Genomic DNA, 12,881 nt, shown 5'->3' on the forward strand with positions numbered 1-12,881 from the left:
AGGTTTCACTTAATTCAATTCAATTCAGTTTATTTGTATAGCCCAATTTCACAAATTACAAATTTGTCTCGGAGTGCTTTACAATCTGTACACATAGACATCCCTGCCCCAAAACCTCACATCGGACCAGGAAAAACTCCCAAATAACCCTTCAGGGGGGAAAAAAGGGAAGAAACCTGGAGGAGAGCAACAGAGGAGGATCCCTCTCCTAGGATGGACAGATGCAATAGATGTAATGTGTACAGAAGGACAGATTTAGAGTTAAAATACATTCAATGAATATGACAGAGTGTATGAATAGTTCATAGTAGGCATATTCCACGATGGAGACCTCCACGATCCATCAGGCAGATGGCGGTGGGGAGGAGGAGTGGGCGGAGTCTCAACAGGACAGTGGCGTAGTCATGAGCAGGAATTCCACGACCCAGACGATCCATCAGGCAGATAGGATCTATGCCGTCTCATAGGGTCCGATGACCCCATGAGACTTAAAGCCAAAAGGACTTCGGGGGAGAAAGCAGAGTTAGTAACGTGTGATTGAGAGATGAAAATTCATCCTTAAGGAGAGAAAAAGAGGAGATAGGTACTCAGTGCATCCTAAACGTCCCGCGGCAGCTATAAGCCTATAGCAGCATATCAAGGGGCTGGACCAGGGCAAACCTGATTCAGCCCTAACTATAAGCTCTGTCAAAGAGGAAGGTCTTAAGTCTACTCTTAAACGAGGTGACTGTGTCTGCCTCCCGGACTGAAATTGGAAGCTGGTTCCATAAAAGAGGAGCTTGATAACTAAAGGCTCTGGCTCCCATTCTACTTTTAAGACTCTAGGAACTACAAGTAGTCCCGCATTTAGTGAGCGTAGCTCTCTAGTGGGGCAATATGGTACGACAAGCTCCTTAAGATATGATGGAGCATCACCAATCAAGGCTTTGTAGGTTAAGAGAAGAATTTTAAAAGTGATTCTTGATTTTACTGGGAGCCAGTGCAGAGCAGCTAGTGCAGGAGTGATGTGATCTCTTTTCTTAGTTTTAGTGAGAACACGAGCTGCAGCATTCTGGATCAACTGAGGGACCTAAGAGATTTATTAGAGCAGCCTGCTAATAAGGAGTTGCAGTAATCCAGTCTCAAGTAACGAACGTGAACCAATTTTTCTGCATCTTTTGAGACAAGATGTGCCTGATTTTGAAATATTACGTAGATGAAAGAATGCAGTCCTTGAGATTTGCTTTACGTGGGAGTTAAAGGACAAGTCCCGATCAAAGATAACGCCAAGATTCTTTACAGTGGTGTTGGATGCCAGGGCAATGCCGTCTACAGAATCCACATCACCAGATAATTGATCTCTGAGGTGCTCAGGGCCGATTAAAATTACTTCGGTTTTGTCTGAGTTTAACATCAAGAAGTTGCAGGTCATCCATGTTTTTATGTCTTTAAGACATGCTTGAATTTTACAGAGTTGGTTGCTCTCCTCTGGTTTTATCGATAAATATAGTTGAGTGTCATCTGCATAACAATGAAAGTTTATGGAGTGTTTCCTGATAATATTGCCCAAAGGAAGCATGTATAAGGTAAATAAAATTGGTCCAAGCACAGAACCTTGTGGAACTCCGTGATTAACGTTGGTGGTTATCGAGGCGTCATCGTTTACAAATACAAACTGAGATCGATCTGATAAATAGGATTTAAACCAAATTAGTGCCGTGCCTGAAATGCCAATCGACTGCTCCAGTCTCTGTAACAGGATGTCATGGTCAATGGTGTCGAATGCAGCACTAAGGTCTAACAAGACCAGGACAGAGAGGAGTCCTTTATCTGCTGCCATTAAGAGGTCATTTGTAATTTTCACCAGTGCCGTCTCGGTGCTGTGGTGTTTTCTAAATCCTGATTGAAATTTCTCAAATAAACTATTATGATGTAGAAAGTCGCACAACTGATTTGCGACCACTTTCTCAAGGATCTTGGAGAGGAAGGGAAGGTTAGAGATCGGTCTGTAGTTAGCCAATACCTCTGGATCCAGAGTGGGCTTCTTCAGGAGAGGTTTAATAACAGCCACCTTGAAGGAGTGTGGTACGTGGCCTGTTAGCAGAGACACATTGATAATATCTAATAGAGAGCCGCCAATTAAAGGCAAAACGTCTTTAAGCAGCCTCGTCGGGATGGGGTCCAAGAGACAGGTAGACGTGTTCAAGTAGAAACCGTTGAAAATAATTGGTCACGGTTGATAGGAGAAAATCCTCCAAATATACACCAGGGCATACAGCGGTTTCCAAGGCCATTCCACTTGAGAACAGATTGGCACTGGTTATGGGCAAGAGATTATTAATCTTGTCCCTAATAGTTAAAATCTTTTCATTAAAGAAGTTCATAAAGTCATTACCACTGAGGTTTATAGGAATGCTCGGCTCCACAGAGCTGTGACTCTCTGTCAGCCTGGCTACAGTGCTGAAGAGAAACCTGGGGTTGTCTTTATTTTTTTCTATTATTGATGAGTAATAGGCTGCTCTGGCATTACAGAGGGCCTTCTTATATGTTTTAAGACTATCTCGCCAAACTAAGCGGGATTCTTCGAGATTAGTTGAACGCCATATGCGTTCAAGCTTTCGTGACGTATGCTTCAGTTTGCGGGTCTGAGGGTTATACCAGGGAGCAAACCTCCTCTTCCTCACTGTCTTCTTCTTCAGAGGGCTATCGAGTCCAGTGTCATTCTCAGAGAGCCTATGGCACTGTCAACAAGATGATCAATCTGGGACGGACTAAAGTTAGACCAGGAGTCCTCTGTTATATTGAGACGTGGTATCGAATCAAATACAGAAGGAATCGCTTTAAATTTAGCTACAGCACTATCAGTTAGACATCTAGTGTAGAAACTTTTGACTAACGGAGTACACTCCGGTAGTATAAATTCAAAAGTTATGAGGTTGTGGTCTGACAGAAGAGGATTCTGTGGGAAGACGTTCAAATGCTCAATGTCAACGCCATAAGTAAGAACAAGATCAAGCGTGTGGCCAAAGCTGTGAGTGGGTTTCTGTACTCTCTGACAGAAGCCAATCGAGTCCAACAAGGAGATGAATGCAGCACTAAGGCAATCATTATCAACATCCACATGGATATTAAAATCTCCAACAATAATAACTTTATCGGTTTTAAGAACCAAACTTGATATAAATTCTGAGAATTCAGATATAAACTCTGAATATGGACCTGGTGGCGGTACAGAATCACAAATCGAATTGGCTGTAGTGTTTTCCAGGTTGGATGTGAAAGACTAAGAACAAGGCTTTCAAATGAGGTGTAGTGTAATTTTGGTTGAGGATTAATTAATAGGCTCGATTCAAAGATGGCTGCTACTCCACCTCCTCGACCGGTGCCTCGAGGAATGTGAGTATTAATATGACTTGGAGGAGTCGATTCATTCAGGCAGACATATTCTTCATGGCTCAGCCAGGTTTCAGTTAGGCAACATAAATCAATGTGATTATCTGATATTAAATCATTCAGTAACACAGCTTTAGATGACAGAGATCGAATATTTAGGAGACCACATTTAATAGACCTATTTTGTTGCACTGCTGAAATAATTGTGTTAACTTGTATAAGGTTATTGTGTACGACTCCTCTTCTGCTTACTTTTGATTTATTTAATTGAAGTGGCCGTGGGACAGACACAGTCTCTACTCTAAAGTCAAGGGTGGGTAACTGCTCGAATGGAAGAGCAGAGAAGGGTGTTAAACTACAACTCTGCTCCCGGTTCCTGATCTGAACCCTGGGTTGTCATAGATTAAGTCCGGTGATCAACTTGGTCATATTCGCAGAAATGAGACGCGCTCCGTCCAACGTGGGATGAATGCCGTCTCTCCTCATCAGATCAGGTTTTCGCCAGAAAGTCTTCCAGTTGTCTACGTAGCCCACATTATTCGCTGGGCACCACCTCGACAGCCAGCGGTTGAAAGACGACATTCGGCTATACAATTCGTCTGTCTGCAAATTTGGGAGAGGGCCAGAGAAAATTACGGTGTCCGACAACGCCTTGGCATAAGCACACACCGATTCCACATTAATTTTAGTGAGTTCCGAGCGGCGGGCTCGCGCGTCATTACCACCGGCGTGTATTACAATCTGACTGTATCTCCGCTTATCCTTAGCCAGCAGCTTCAAACAAGACTCCACGTCGCCCGCTCTGGCCCCGGGGAGGCACACGACTCTGGTCCGTGGCTTCGCTATTTTCACGTTCCTGACTATAGAGCTCCCGATAACCAGGGTGTGTTCCTCAGCGGGTGTGTCGCTGTGCAGAGAAAACTGGTTCGAAACGTGAAGTGGTTGGTGCACAGCGGGCTTCTGTGTAGACTTACGACTCCTGCGAACAGTTACCCAACCATCCGGCTGCACGGTTACCGCGGGCACAGCTAACAGCTGACTGTAGCTCCGCGCCGACTACGGGAGAGGGCGGGCTAACTAGCATAGCTGTCTGAGCTTCGATAGCGCGGAGCCGTGCATCTAACCCAGTTAGACCTGCCTCCAACCTAGCAAATAAACTACACTTGTTGCATGTATCGTTATCATTAAGGGAGGCAGGGGGATAACTATACATGAGACACACTGAGCAAGAGGGAGCGGGAGGGAGAGAAGAAGAAGTCATGCTCGCTGTTGAGCTGGCAACCAAAGCTTACCGGAAGAGTGAGATGATGCTTGTCCTATCTTGAAGAAGGACAAGCATTATGGAGGCCCCTTGTGTGTGTGTGGTGCACATTGCGGAAGATCAAGTGTGTGATCAAAGCCAACAGGTGACAGACACACACACAGAGCCAATGTCTGAAGCCCATTCTGCGACCAAGAATTCCCAGAATGTATTTACACTCTGATTATGGTTGTTTATTCTGTAAGAGAGAGACATGCTGCTTCTAGTTTCCGCATTGGACTCTGCCATATCTGTATGCATTAAATATGTCCTTTAACTCCCATGTGAAGCAAATATCAAGGACTGCACATTACTAACTCTGCTTCCTCCCCGGAGTCTTTGTGACTTCCCGTCTCACAGGGTCCATTGGACCTGCCTGGATCTGCTGCCTCCTGCCTGATGCCCCCCTCTCCGCTCTACCTCCTTCTGTTTCATTGATTGTGGAGGTCTGGATCGTGGTCCATGACTACTACTAATTATTCATAATGTCTCTCATATTCATTGAATGTGTTTATGTGACTGTTCATCTGGTCACGTGACATCTATTGCACCTGTCCTTCCTGGAGAGGGATCCTCCTCTGTTGCTCTCCTGAAGGTCTCTTCACTTTTTTTCCCCCCTGAGAGGGTTTTTTCTATTTCTTGGGAGTTTTTCCTGATCCGATGTGAGGTCAAAGGTCAGGGATGTCGTATGTGTACAAATGGTGAAATGTGTGATATTGTAAGTTTAAGTGTTTGAAAGCTATGTCTCAAATCCTTGGCTACACATTCGTTTGCCAGTCGAGCACCTGCAACATTCCTGGCAAATTCCCTCTGTGATGTGAATGGCGTGCCGAGTGATCCGACTCACGCAGCTTTCCGGAGTCGTAACATCCTTCATTGTGATATTTGTTTTCGCAAACTCACGGATCTCCAACTCAAACTGGACTTCCTGGATTGTATCGCACTGCTTCACCTGTACTTGAAACAACACGCCGCTACCCACGCAGACCCTTTAATTGCAGGGTAGAACACCCGCAAACAATAGTTGTCGCTTTCCTCAATAAATCAAACCCGCAACTATTTCCGCCTTGCCCTCCGGTTGTTTTTTTTTATCACCGAGAAGATCCTCGTGAATTTTAGATTTTAGTCCTGGGACTACTTATCGAGGAAACGTTCCTCCAGAAGCCAACTGTTGTCGGAGTTTCGATAGTGATCTAAAAAACCGAGAAACCAAAGAGGGCTGCTGGTCAGAGTAAACTCGGCCATTCCACCGTGCGGCCGGTCTCTCTTTAACCGCTCGGCATCTCTCGCCTCGCTGGACTTCGTTTAGGCCCTCTACCCTGCGGATGAAATACAACCAGCTCCACAATAAAAAGGTCTCGAGCCCCAAAGGAAAGTTCCTGGTCGGGGCTTCAGTGAGACGTCGCGTAGCACAACCTCGCTCGGTTCTCAAACTCAGACTGTGCGGTCATGCATGTGATCGCACCAGTGACAGCGGTTGGGATTTGAAGGCCCGGCTCTCAGATTCGTGGCGTGCCGACGCCTCCTTTCATATCCTCGGGTCAGGAACATGCCGGAGCAGAGAGAATACCTCCAATACGGCTGACTTTTACCTGATTACGATCATTTCAACCATCCCTGTCCGTCCAGGTTAGCACTTGGCATTTGATGCAAAACTTTGACATCCACACACACACACACACACTTCCTGCTGTCAACAGCGCCACATCAGTTCCGCTCAGCTCTCGTGGCATGTCAATCACAATGGGAAGACGGCGTTGCGTGAACTTAAGACCGACTTAATCTGAACGTTGAGGAGCGAGGAAAGCGAGGACGCCGCGAGGGAGGATTACAGCGCGATCATTTTTTTAATGCAACTTAAACATTAAACGCATCTGATCGCCACAGGAACATGAATACTCTTTTCTAAAAAAAAACCTCCATTATCCAACGTGACAAAAGCTATTGTTTCCCACAATGCACGAGTCTAACCAATGTGGAGAGACTATCCCTGTGAAAGAGCTGGCTGGAAGTATCAAATACACAGTTAACACTGCACGTCAAACCCTCGGTCACTGGATCCAATGGCTAAATCACTAAATCACGCCACAATAGCCGTGGACGCGGCTCATTCACACAGGCCACATGAAAAGGGAAGGGGAGAAAGAGGGAAGTCTGACTTCCACGGCTCAGGCCCGCCAGACAAAAGGCCCCGGAACAGCACCGCCTCGGGACAAAATCACATGACACTGGCGCACAGGAAATCACCCAAATCGTCCATTGTCTGGGACGACATCAAAATGCCTCGGCCCCCGATGCACGGCGGCAGGAGAAACTGGGGAGGGAGAGAGAGCCGAGGGGAAGATGGATAGAAGAGGGGGAGGAAGTGGGCGACTGAGGAGACATTTCGGTGTGTCTGGAGGGTAACGGAGAGGAAAATTAAAAAAGCACCTCTCCTTTCGGTTTCTTGTGTTTTAAGGTATATCCGTCTATAGCTGGATGGATAATAGCAGCCCCTCCCCCGCCCCCCCAACAAACAAAAAACACCACCAAGAGTAATATTTGCAAAGCAAGGACCCTATTTACTAGTTTTCTTATCAATCTCTTCTCAAGGACAGTCTAACAAGGCCTCTTTTTAGATAAACCGCTGTGTTAACGTGTATCTTCATATTTTCATATATATTATTAATATATGAAAATATTAAAGCATTTTAGCTTCGTGCATGACTTCGAAAAGATCACTGCACAGAGATGGAGCTTTATCAATAAGGGGTCATTTTATTCCGTCTTCCTCCGGCGTGCTGACCACTCCCACCCCGTGCTCCCCAACCACCTGTCAATCAAACTTGCGTGTGGACAGCACCTCCTCTGATCTGAGGGAGATACAGCTTTATGGCCCTGAAACATTGCGTCAAGTGCGCATTTTTTGTGTGTGTGTGGGACTATTTTCAGCCACAGACTAATACAAATGTGGTGCGCCAGTGAGTGATGCGTGATTGACTCGTAATGAGCCACAAAGCCCAGGTTCATGCTGAAGGAACACGTCAGCCAGCGCACAGGCCTCATTGACGAGGGTGGACGACGGAGCTCTCGGGCACAGAGAGTTGTTTGAGCTTATTTATAGTTTCAATTTACTCGTCTTATCGCGGGATTTCGCTGATAGTAAGAAACGTAACGACTTTTTTTTTTAAAAGAGGAGGAAGAGGAAGAGAAAAAAAAAGGAAAGAACCGGGCGCCATGTTCCCTCTCCTGAGCCGAAGCTGCACGACTTCATGAGCGCTGGCTTATCTCTGTGTTTTTGAGTCCGCTGCCAGAAAGAAAGATCTGCGTCAGCCGCAGCAGGAGCCGCCAGATAAGCGCCGCGTCGTCCTTATCGGGGAAACCGTACGACCAGCGGAGCGACACGGAAAACAGAACGAAAGAAGAAATACAGGGTTCGCGAGGACAGAGAGCGGAACGAAGGCGAGAGCGTGGTACAAGCTGGACCCACGCAAACCAAGGGGCCCGTAACCCCCCCCCCCACACACACACACACACACACACACACACACACAACCTCCCCCCCCTCCACATCTGTTCAGGGATGTATTTGAACAGGTGAATACAGTCAGCCCAAGAATGACGTGCAGCTCGGCAGTCAGCCAGCCCGTCAGGTGGAGAGCCCGAGGCTGTCATCTATTCAGCTACACAACACAAAGACAGACGGCTCTGCTGTGGCCCCCCACACACACACACACACACACAACATCCTTGCATTTTGTGCGTTTCCAAGTGTTCGCCCCACCTGAGTGTGTGTGAGTGCGTTGTTCTGTTTTAGTTTCTATCTAAAGTGACCAGATATTTGGGGCCAAAACCACGAGAAATTTTTTTTTAAATCTCAGGGAATCTTTGTGTATTTCTGTAAAAAAAAACATTCCCCACATTTGGGTGATGTAAAAAAACTCATGACAAAGAGATGTTAGTGTGAGACGATGTGAGGGTTGAGTTTGTGGTGCATTGACAGCTGTTTCTATCATGTTGTCCAAACACACAAAGGGTAATCTAAATGAGACCTCCGAGTGTTTTTTTAGGACCCCCTTTATGAACACAGGGCGCATTGACATGACAGTTACTCAGGAACAGACACCGATACCTTTGTTCCCACAACTTGGCGGAAAACGGACAAAAAAATCCAAAGAGGAAATTGCAGAAGAGAAAGAGACAATCCGATGTATATATAGATTCAGCAACACAGCTGAACACATAATCTATGATGTACAAAAGAAGTACCTTCTACAAAGAGATAACACTTTGATCTGCACACCTAGAAGATGGCAGTTACCTCGAGTGAGCAAACAGCTACAGCGTAAACACACACCAAAATGTGTGTGTGTGTGTGCCCTTTAGAAGCATATGATGGATCCTTATACAAAATACCCCCCCCCCCAAAAAAGGAAGCCTCATCCCAAAAATGTGTGTTCAAATTAATAATAATAATAATGAATTCTTACAATCCCCCTTAAACATCAACATGTGTGTGCGTATGTCTGTGTGTGTATGTGTGTGTATGTGTGTAGCCTTTAGAAGCACATGATGGGTCATTAAGCAAAATACACCCCCACAAAAAAAAAGCCTCATCCAAAAATGTTTTACTTAAAATTAAAATGTCCACTCAGCATTTACTTCTTTTCCGGTGTGACCTCTGACCTTCCTGTGAAGTATAGTGGCGGGGGCCATTTTGACAAAGGGTTAGGGGTTAAAAAAAAAAAAAAGTTTAAATATGTCTTACAATCCCCTCTTAAGGCCACTGTGCCGACCCTTAAACCATCAACGGACCTGTGTGAGTCCGCGGGTGTGTGTGCGCACGCTAAAACAGCAGGACCGTCGCTCCCGTCTGCGCTAAGCCTCGACGAACAGAGCTCTGTCTCGCCGCGCGAGTACGAACACAACGCCTCCCGCTCTGCCCGCCAACGTCTTAGCACCAACAACAGCCCCGCGTGGACTCTTCCCCTTTGACAAACTCACGTCTTAACCGCGGGATTATGACACAGATTAGAGGCTGACAGTTTGGAAGTGTTACCGGCTGATCACCGAGTGGTAATCCACAATGAGTGAGGGGGGGGGGGGTGGGTAGGAAGACTGTGTAAACGCTCGGCTATCCATACAGTAACGCTCGGCTCACAAGCACCTGCCGAACGCTTCAGGATATCCTGGAACGACTTATTTCTTCCAAAGAGACGACTCGTTGCAGCGTGTGTGAAACCACCGAGCGCCTCCATTGTAAACCTGTGTGTGTGTGTGTGTGTGTGTGTGTGTGTGTAAAGGTATCCTTGTTTTCGTGAGCTTGTCAAAATGTGCACACATTTTTTTGTTTCTCATATGAATAGATGGATTTTCTCTGTGGAATCCAGTCGTTGGTGTTGTTAACGGTCATGACTCAGACTCTGCTTTGGGACGTGACTCTGCACGGCGAGCTCTTGCAACAGGACTCAGTACATCGACGTTGACGCGGTGCAAGTGAACAGTTCAAAGTCTCACATCTGCATTCTGTTGGGGTCAAATAAAAAATCCCCAAAATTGCCCGTATTTCTGAAGGAGACTTAAAAGTTAACTTTTTACACGAGGAGCAACGGGAAGCATCCGGACTGCACGGCACCGGCACATCGTTGGTACCCGTCTACCGAGCGTCAGCGATATCGATGACGAGGTGCCACCAAAAGGAGAATAAAAGACAAAAAAATGTGAAAACCATTATGTGTGCAGTTGATGATCCAATGTGAAGACAGCACACCCCTCCAGTGAGCTGGAGAGCTGAATGTGCAAACAACGTCAGTGACCTTTAACTCCATTGCAAACGGACAGTTCACCCCAAAATCAAAATACATATTTAATGTTGGTTGTTTTGATGTGACCATATATCTCTGATATAATGGGACGATGAGGCACTCGGCTTGTGTCTCTTCCCAGAAATTATGAGCGGATAACTAAAGTCTGATGTCTCTCAGACCATCAGAATACCAGCTGACTTCTTTCCTCCAGCTGTACAATAACCATATATTAACCTTGTCCACTTAACCCTCCTGTTACCTTTATATTTACTGACATATTTTACCCTCGGGGTCAATTTGACCGCAGCAATTAAAACCTCCAGAAAATTATCAGAATTAATATTGTTTCCCAAGTTTAAGTGTGAGGTACTTTATGTGTGTTTGTTGACTCCCTAAATAGCCCTTTAAATATATAAAAAAGTTGATATTTCTTATATGTTTGACACAGTGAAAAACAGCCTGGGGTCAAATTGACTCTAAAGAACACCGACGTTAAACATTGAATGGGGTCAAATTGACCCTAAAGGTAACAGGAGGGTTAAAGACACATTTATATTTCTTGCCATATGAGAGAAGACTCCAATGACAGTATCTTCACTTCATCATCCTTGGATTTTTTACCCTCATATATTGGCAAATAGCTTATTCAAGTAGACCTACAACCAGGAACCGCCTGCTTCCACACAACAGGTGTGTGTGTGTGTGTGTTGTCTATCACCTTTTGTTGATCTTTACTTGAGCTCAGAGGGGATTACAGAGAGCAACATGCAAACAAACCCTATCATTACCTTACAGTCGGGCTTTGGAGAGATTAGTCGCCTGTGTGTGTTACCCTCACGTGTCACGGAGAAAATTATTTCAAAGTGACGACTGTTTGCACTGCAAGACATTCGTTGTGTGAGTACAAGTTCAAATGTAGTGTACGGTACATGCTTCGGTGGATTCTGACGGTTGTGTTTAGAGGGAAGTTCCGCCGTTAGGGGAGTTTGCATTGGCCGTGTTGGTTTTGAGAACGTTCTTTATGAGCGTTGACGTGTGTGGACGCCAGCTGGGGATCAAGCGGTCAACGCGGGTCACGCCATGTTGGAGACCGAAGGAGCAGGATGTGATGTTTTTAAAATGTGCATGCGAGCTTTGAGATGTTTGTCCGGCGACGATGACGACGGCGCCAGACAACAGCAACCAGAAGTTGTGTCACGACGCACCCGTGTGTGTGTGTGTGTGTGTGTGTGTGTGTGTGTGTGTGTGTGTGTGTGTGTGTGTGTGTGTGTGTGTGTGTGTGTGTGTGTGTGTGTGTGTGTGAAGCGCCCTGACACGTGGGGTAGGGAGGTTTGTACACACTCTGTACACACAACATGAAAGTGCCATCTGGAACTGAAAATTGTTCTTCAGAGTGATGCCATAGAAGAACCATTTTTGGTTCCACAAAGAAGTTTTCAGACTAGGGTTCTTTAAAGAATCATTTCCTGTAAGAGTTCTACAAAGAACCAGAAATGGTGCCTCAAAGAACCTTAAAAAAGGTTCTTTAAGGCACCATTTCTGGTTCCACACAGAACCTTTCAAACCAGGGTTCTTTAAAGAACCATTTCCTTAAATAGTTCTTCAAAGAACCAGAAATAGTGCCTCAAAGAACCTTAAAAAAGGTTCTTTAAGGCACCATTTCTGGTTCCACACAGAACCTTTCAAACCAGGGTTCTTTAAAGAACCATTTCCTTAAAGAGTTCTACAAAGAACCAGAAATGGTGCCTCAAAGAACCTTAAAAAAGGTTCTTTAAGGCACCATTTCTGGTTCGAGACCGAACCTTTCAAACCAGGGTTCTTTAAAGAACCATGTCCTTAAATAGTTCAAAGATGTATCAAAGAAAATTCAACAAATGGTCATTTAAGACACCATTTATGGTTCCCCAAAGAACCTTTCAAACCAGGGTTCTTCAAAGAAACTATAATGGTGCCTCAACGAACCTTCAAAACGGTTCTTTAGCTGATGGTTCTTTCATAGAACCACAAAGTCTTTATAAGAACCATTTAAGAACCATTATTTTTCTGTGTGTATGGTTGTCTGTATTTTTCAGAGACAGAGGACCCCCCCCCCCCACACACACACACATACACACACACAGCCCCCCAGTTATAAATATCATATCCCTGCCAGAGTCAGGAAGTAGCTAAACATTGAGAACCAATGGGGGCCGAGTTCAGCTCGTTAGCCGCTTGTACCTTGGCCTGTCGGGCCGGGCCACACGGCCCTAAAGCTTCTCTCCCGCTACAGACTACTCCACATCTTGATCGCGATAACGCTTTCTGATTATCCAGTCAACAAACACTGGACAAATGCAAAGTGCTCAAAGGTATTTCTAGTAAAAAAACAAACACAACAGTTTCAAGCGAAATGAAAGAAAACAGAAGAGATGTTCCCAGCCACA

Source organism: Pseudoliparis swirei, chromosome 8 (assembly GCF_029220125.1).
Source record: "Pseudoliparis swirei isolate HS2019 ecotype Mariana Trench chromosome 8, NWPU_hadal_v1, whole genome shotgun sequence".
In the NCBI taxonomy this organism is placed as follows: Eukaryota; Metazoa; Chordata; class Actinopteri; order Perciformes; family Liparidae; genus Pseudoliparis; species Pseudoliparis swirei.